Source organism: Dipodomys spectabilis, unplaced genomic scaffold, assembly GCF_019054845.1.
Source record: "Dipodomys spectabilis isolate Male_0828 unplaced genomic scaffold, ASM1905484v1 ptg000115l, whole genome shotgun sequence".
NCBI lineage: Eukaryota > Metazoa > Chordata > Mammalia > Rodentia > Heteromyidae > Dipodomys > Dipodomys spectabilis.
The window spans coordinates 13348175-13356286 of NW_024870792.1; positions in this window are offsets into that span (position 1 = coordinate 13348175).

Consider the following 8112-nt stretch of genomic DNA (forward strand, 5'->3'; position numbering starts at 1 on the left):
TAGCGTTCTACCACTTGAGCCACAGCACCACTTCTGGCTTTTTTCTTTTTGCTTATGTGGTGCTGAGGAATCGAACCCAGTGCCTCGAGCATGCAAAGCAAGCGCTCTACCACTGAGCCACCTTCCCAGCCCTAGAAGTCACTTCTTGACACCCATAGTAGACTGGAGATGCATTAAGAATGTGTTTTGAAGAGCAAGACTAATGAAGAATGGCTTCATATAAGCAGTCTATTCTAGAAGTATTCTTATTTTATTCTAAAAAGTATGAAATTGTTATGAAATATAGTATCTTGCAATATCAGTGTTAGTTGAAAAGTAAAAAGCCCATCTTTGGCCACATCCCTGCCAGCACTTGTTATTGTTAGTCTTCCTGATAATGCCCATTCTACTGGAATGAAGTGTATTTCAATGTTTGATTTCCATTTCTTTTATAGCCAGAGATTTTGAGCACTTCTGCATGTGTCTATTGATCATTCTTTTTCCTTCCTCTAAGTTGAGGTTTTGAGGGTTTATTTTTTGGGGGGAGGTTAATTTTTTGAGTTCTAAGTATATTTTAGATATGAAGTCCTTGTCTGATGTATAGCTAGTGAAAATTTTTCTCCCAGTCTGTTGGCTTTGTATTTATGTTGCTAGCTGTGTGATTTGTTTAGCAGAAGGTCTTCAGTTTGATACAATCCTGTTTATTACACTGTTGGTGGCAATGTAAACTTGTTCAAACACTTTGGAAAGCAGTATGAAAGTTTCTTAAAGATTAAACATAGAACTTCCCTATGACCCACTCCTGGGCATTTATCCAATGGACCACAATACAGGCCACACTAAGCCACAAGCACAACCATGGTTATTGCAGGATTGTTTACCATGGCCAAGATATGAAATTAACCTAGATGTCCCTCATTGAGGAAATAGGTCAAGGGAATGTGATATATGTATGTATGTATATATATATATACATATATATATATATATATGTATGTATACACATACACACACACACACACACACGTGCATGTGTAGGGAGAGATGGATAGATAGATATAGAGATACACACACAATGGAATTCTACTCATCCATCTGAAAAAATGATATTGTATCATTTTTAAGGAAATAGAAAGACTTGGAAAAAATCAAATTAAGTGAAGTAAACCAGAACCAAGGAAACAAAGCCTACATGGTTTCCCTTGTTTGTGGCAACTGGAATGTGCCTATAAATCTACAAGTAAACACACTGAATGATTAAAATAAATAAATAATGTTGGAACATGATAAATTTTATAGGACCCTAGTCATTATCATACAGAGGCCAAAGAAGCCTATGCATAGGAGTGGTTGACAAAGGCCCAATAGCTGTGTGCAGATGCTCATATAAAATAATATTCTATGAAATGAACTCCAAGAAAAGAAAACAAGAGACATTCTTTAGTTGCCATTGTTGCTATTTTTGTTTTCCTTTTGTCTGGTTTGTTAGTTTGTTTTTGGGAAGTTAAGGAGGGCACATAAAAAGTAGAAAAAGGATGGACAAATACAACAATGATAATCACTAGACACTATGTGGAAAATGAACTGGATATCTTATTGGTGATGAAGGGAGGGAAAGACTAGGAGAGAGAGATGGAAGGGGAGACATGTCTCAAAAAGAATTGCACTGATTGAATCTGATTCATGTAACTGTAACCCTTCTGCCTATCAACTATACAAATACAATAAAAAGAAAAAGAAAATGAAAAAAATTCTTTAAAAAAGAAATAAAAACTCAGTGTATAACTAGCAAATCAATTAAATATAGTATGAGATCAATTCTAAACTCTGGCTATCTTACTTCCCATGGAACAATGTACCTTTGAAGGTATGCAAAACATGGACCCCACAAAACCTCATAATATTCTTGTCTCATTTTTCAAAGAACAGGCAGATGTGACTGTGAGGGCAGGAAGAGATAGTCTACAGAGGATTTAATACCAAAACCCTCCTCTTTGCTATGTCCTTGGGGTGCTTTCTTCTGTTTTTGAAATGAATGGCATTTGCCATTTACAAGATTGGTACACCTTAACAATTGAAAAGGATCAGCATATTTTCTATCTCAAAATAATAGAAATTGCAACATTCAGGTTAATAGTCACTTTATGTTTTATATTAAGTAGAAAAAATTATTTTCAACAGCTATATATTATTGTAGTTTTTCTTTTTCAGTGGCATTTGTAACTTGTTTGAAGTTGAGTATCATTTGGATTGATATATTTGACATTTGCTATCTTTTTAGAGATGTTTCCTCTGTACAAATTCTGGTAAAGATAATGTCTTTAAAGACCTTCAAACGATTAATCTCCAGCTCTAGATAGATAGGAGGAGAATCACTTATCCACTGGAGGGCTGTTATCTCTGGAGTTTCTTTCATCCACAGGACCCTGGTTTATCCAAAGTCATCTCTGGAAAGATAAAATTGCAATATACCATAGCATCCTTTACTTGGACTATCATTGCCAGAATGATATAAGCACTATCACCAATGATCATTTGCTAAATCTTGAATCATTTCTATGATCTTCTTCTTAGTGGAGTAATTTTGTTTTCTTAAATGGCTATATCAAGTTATAGTTTGTGCGCCACAAAACCCCTCATTTTAAATGTACTATAAGATTAAATAAATTTACACTTATGTGGCATCACTGTAATCTCAGACGAATGAAGAGGAGAAGGAGAGAATGAATTTGAGAATCCAGTGTATATCCTATAAAATTAACAAAAGTGAGGGGAAGGGGTGAGTAGGGGCAGGATATGAGAAGGTTGAAAGGGGTGACACTGATCAAGATGTATTGTTCTGAAAAACTGCTTGGTTGAGCAGCAGCACCATTGTATCACTACTTACAGATAATAATAATAAAAAAGAACATTTCTACTATTTTGTAATGACTTAATATTTGAATTTGGGAATTAACTCATAAACAAATAATTCCAATTTAAAATCTAACATAAAGATATAATTGCAAATGTTGACAAGTGAAATTGTTATTTAATTTGAGGATTTTTCTAGTCAAAATAATACTGACACATTTTGGTAGTTGCTGCGTTGCCAAAGCTTTTGGATAAAATGTGGTTATACTGAATTTAGTTTTAAAGAATGGAGACAGTTATTTTATTTTATTTTTAATTTTAAAATGTTTATTGTAAAGGTAATATGCAGAGTGGTTACAGTAACATAAGTCAGTATTGTATGCATTTCTTTTTGAACAGTGTCACCTTCTCCCTCATTTTCTCACAGTTTTTTCCCTCCCAGACCCCCACATTGTATAGTTCCTTTCTAACTAGTGTCCAGTGAGTTATCACCACAGTTCACTGAATTATTTTTATGTTGCATCAAAATTTGATCAGGGTGAACAAGAGTTTTCCTATACCAGAAGAAATTATTTTAAACAATGAAATTTTAAAATTAATCTTTAGTCTGAGAAATTGTGTTGTCTCTTTATATGACCACTGAAGAGCAGTTTAAAGTCTTGTTTAGCTTGATATTCAAGTTGAAAGGACCAGATTAGTTGCTGAACTGAGACAACTGTTTCAATGCTAGTCTACATTTGAGCACCAAAACTGGAAATGCCACCATTCAAGAAAAGATCATCGGGGCTAGGAAGGTGGATCAGTGGTAGAGTGCTTGCCTTGAAAGCCTGAGGCCCTGGGTTCGATTCCTCAGCAGCAAGCCTGAGGCCCTGGGTTCGATTCCTCAGCACCACATAAGCAAACAGAAAAAAGCCGGAAGTGGCGCCGTGGCTCAAGTGGTAGGGCACTAGCCTTGAGCTGAAGAGCTGAGGGACAACGCCCAGGCCCAGAGTTCAGGCCCCATGACCGGACCAAAAAAAATAGAAATAAAATAAATAAAGCAACAAAAGCCATTAAAAAAAAAAAAAGATCATCAATCCAAGCAACTCTCAAATCAATCTCTTACCTTACTGGTTTCTGCATTTGCAACTGATTTTTTTTTCTGTGTGTATTAGCTTCTTAGTCTGCCTTAACAAAATAGTCCAAATTATTGCCATACTCAAATAGGATGTCATAAAATAACTGAAATGTATTCATTCACAGTAGAGGCTAGAAAGCTGTAAACAAGGTATAAGCAGGACCATGCACTACTTTGGCCCTGGATAAAATTGGTCTCTACTTCTTCCCTACTTCTGGTAGCAGCTGTCCTGCCTTGGTGTCCTTGTCTAGCAGGTGTGCCACTTCACAGTTGCTGCTTCTGTCATCAGATGGCATCCTTGTTGTGTGTCTATGGCCTTGTTTTAACTTGAGCGCATGTGAAAAAACCTTCATTTGAAATAAGCTTAGATTCCCAGAGAGCAGGGGACAGGACTTCAACATAGATTGTGGAGAAACACAGTTCAACCCACTAGAATGGGACCTTCAGTAATGATTGATTCTGTGCGTGTGCCTGTGCTGTATAATCCAAAAACTTTCCAAAGAGTGATAAGTTATTCTGAGGTTATGGATTTAGAAAGAATGGGGTTTTAAGAACTCAGGTCACTTCTCGGATTATGTCTGACTTGTATATAAAGAAACATTCCTACCCACAAAAAGGAACCAAGAGTGAAAGTGAAATATTTTTATTTTTCAATATTTGGATACTTTGTGGAACATATTTAATATTTATTTTAGTGGGAGTAAACATTTCTCATTTGTTCTCTAACTTGTTACACCAAACACACATATGAGTATCCTGAAATGCAGTCACATAGCTTATATTTAATTCTCCTTCAATTCCCCTTACGTTTCATAGGCGAACAGTATCAATCCCCCTTTGTCCTTCAATACAGATATGAAAGTAAAGTCTCTATGAACTGAGGATCTGCTTAGAAGAGGTACTTACATCCCTCATGTCCCATGTATTTAGCCTTGTGTTTATCTATCATCTCATTGGCCAGTTTCCTTCCCTAACCTTTTCTAGCCATTACTGATCCCAATTTGTCTCACAGCATAATGTTAATTTTATGAGTTTGGTAGCTGCCTAAAGCATATCTCCATGTTGCTGTAACAAGTTGTTAAATAAGGATCTTCCTGTTTGATTTGCAGCTGAGGTCAAGCTAGAGGTGACAAGTACTTCCTCCAAAATGGGGTGCTAGGCCTTCAGCTGGACTGATGCAGGCAGGAGTTTTTGCTACTGTTAGATGCATGGATTTGTCTTATAAAGAAATTCAAGAGAGGGCAAAGCATTTGTAGGAAAATTCTCTAGAAGAAACAAGTCATTGGTGATTTTATGTGGATTTTACTTTTTTACCTCAAATCAAGTAGGAGAGGCTGCAATTGCGGAAGCCATGTTGAGTTTGCTGTGTATCACCTGATCTTGGGACATGGGCTGTGGTCAAGAGTCTCGTGCTCTTGGTAACTGAAGTGAACCAGGGTGACAGTGGAGAGTGCTTTTCTTGAAAGCAACTGCATGACTTGAACAAGACTGGGGATGATACATGAGAGCTGGTAGGGTTTCCTTGAGTGTTGTTGAAGGTCTTAAGTACTGTTGAAGAAGGTTGGCGGAGGATTAAGGAGGTAGAATGTCTGAAGATGACTTGCTCAGTATGGTGGGGCTGAAAAAGACTGGCAGGTAACCAGATGGAAAAGTTGACAAGCACCAGGAAAACTATCTAATGATGAAGGATCTTGGAAGAACCTGATAATGTACTCACAAGAGAAAGAGTCCCTTCAAATACCAAGAGTAGTATTGCTGTATGTTTACTTTTTTGAAAACTCTCCAAAATGCTTTCAAGAATGGTTGAACAAGTTTATATTCCCACCAACAATTCACTGGGGCTTCTTTCCCCCACATCTGCATCACCATCGGTTGTATATTCTGTATATTAGGCCATTGAGTATTTTAAATATTAGGCCTCTGTCTGATGTATAGTTGGCAAAAATCTTCTCCCATTCTGTAGGCTGTCTTTTTAGTTTGTTAATTATGTCTTTTGTTGTATAGAAATTGTATTCGAAAGAATGGTATTACATCATTTGCAAAGAAATAGTTGGAGCTGGAAAAATGATATTAATAGAATTGTCTGGCACAGAGAGACAAAAGGATACACGACTTTTCTCATATGTAGAAGTGAGATATAAGTTATAGGCATGCAAGTAAACAAATACAGGGTTGGATGCAAGTATACACAATATTGACCAAAATATGAAATTTTCAGGAGAGAATTTGCATGGTATAATTCCTTAGAAAAATGAATTCACAATTCAACAAATACTGGGGAACTGGCACTTAAATCAGGGTAAGAGGAGTGAAGGGAAAGGGAATGGAAAAATGGAGAGAAAAAGGTGGTGGTAATAACATAGGAAACTCCAAAAAATGGAGAGAAAGGATTGAGTTGTGAAAGGTGGGGAAAATGACAAACAGAGCGATATCAATCAAGATGTAATGTATTTATAAACTGATTTGTTCATTGGCAAACCCTTTGTACAACTACCTGAGATAATAAAAATATAACTAAAAACAAAAATTTGTGAATGACTGTAAAGAGGAGGTAAGAAATCAATGTTCTTATTTATGTGTTTTTATTTGTTTCTAAACTATCCTAAAGACTCTTACATAAATTAGATGTTCTTAGCCAGGTAATAATTGATTTTTCATCATGCAGAGGGACATTATAGGGATCCTTTACCAAAATGCTATGTCTCATGTATTATGTACATGGATATAGACCACCAACACTTAAATTATGTTTCTCTGTGTGTTATAATCTCTCATTAACAAGGATCAACTAAGGCAGTGTGCCAAGAACTACTGCTATCCCTGGGAATACGTTTCAGCTAGGTGGGGAACTACAGCAAAATAAGCAAACCTTTCATTACTTTTGCTTACTCTTCAACTATGCCTTTCATCAGATTGGGGATGCATGTACACACATGAAATAGTTTAGACTTTTCTACCTTCTCCCCATTATTAATAATAGTTTTTTTTTCTAGGAATTAGAACTTAGGAAGCAGCTGGCAAGAATAACTCAGATCTTAGAGTAATTCTCTTGATGCTAGAACACATGTTTGGAGACTGAGGATCCACAAAGAGTTGTTCTCCCTTGAAAATTAATGGAGACATTTCAGTTGTGGAACATTTCTACACTGTAGTCTCCAATTTTTCTTTATAATTTCTCCTTCAAATAAATTCCTCTTCTCACTTCCCTATTCTGATAGAGGACTGCTTTCCTTAGTTACTAAGGATCAAAATCGTAGTCATTTTCTTTACTTCTCCTTTTATGATACCATTAGTATCCAGATCCTGCTTTTTGTTTGTTTATTTGTTAGCTATATTTTACTTTAAAGGAGGAGATATTCATTTTGGCTGAAAGTTTTAGAGTTCAGTCTCAGGTTGTTTCCTTCCATGTGCTTGGTGAGAGCATCAAGGTAACAAGATTAAGAGATTTTTCACCTCATGGCAGAAAACAATCAGAGAGAGAGAGAGAGAAAAAATGAGAGAGAGAGAAATAGAGAGAGAGAGAAGAACCAGTGACTTGGTATGACCTTTAAAGTCATGTCGCTAGTCACCTGTCTACAGCTAAACCTTACCTTCTTAGTTTTACCTGGATGTTCCCCTAAAAGTACAAACTAGATGATAGCTATCAACTGATAAATTGGAAAAGACAAGGAAGTAGTGACTAGACCCATTTTTTTTTAGAAATCTACAGTATACAGCAAAGGGATAGCCTTTACAAATAAACATCTACAGATGTTTCTTGTACTTTTTCTTTTTATACTGGAAAGACTAGATCATTATGTTGTTTGTTTGATAATAGCTGAAAGGAACAGAGGATACAGTACTAAAGGAAGCTAGCAATTGTTACATGGTCCTCAAAGAAGAGAGGAGATAAAGAATCTCAAAGAGAGAAGCTAGTCTTAGACAAAAGAGCCCCTGCTCCCCACTCATGGGAAGACAGTATGCAATTTGAATGGGAGAATGATGCTATTCTTCTTTGATTTCTTCCTCTTTGTGAAGCTGGAAGTGAGGACCCTTGATGGTAATGAGAATGAGTGATGGGGTTAACATTTTAACAATAAAAAACTTTTTAAAAATTTTAGGATTTCTAAGACTCTGTGACTTGTTGAGCTTAAATATCATACACTTAAGTGGCAAACAATCTG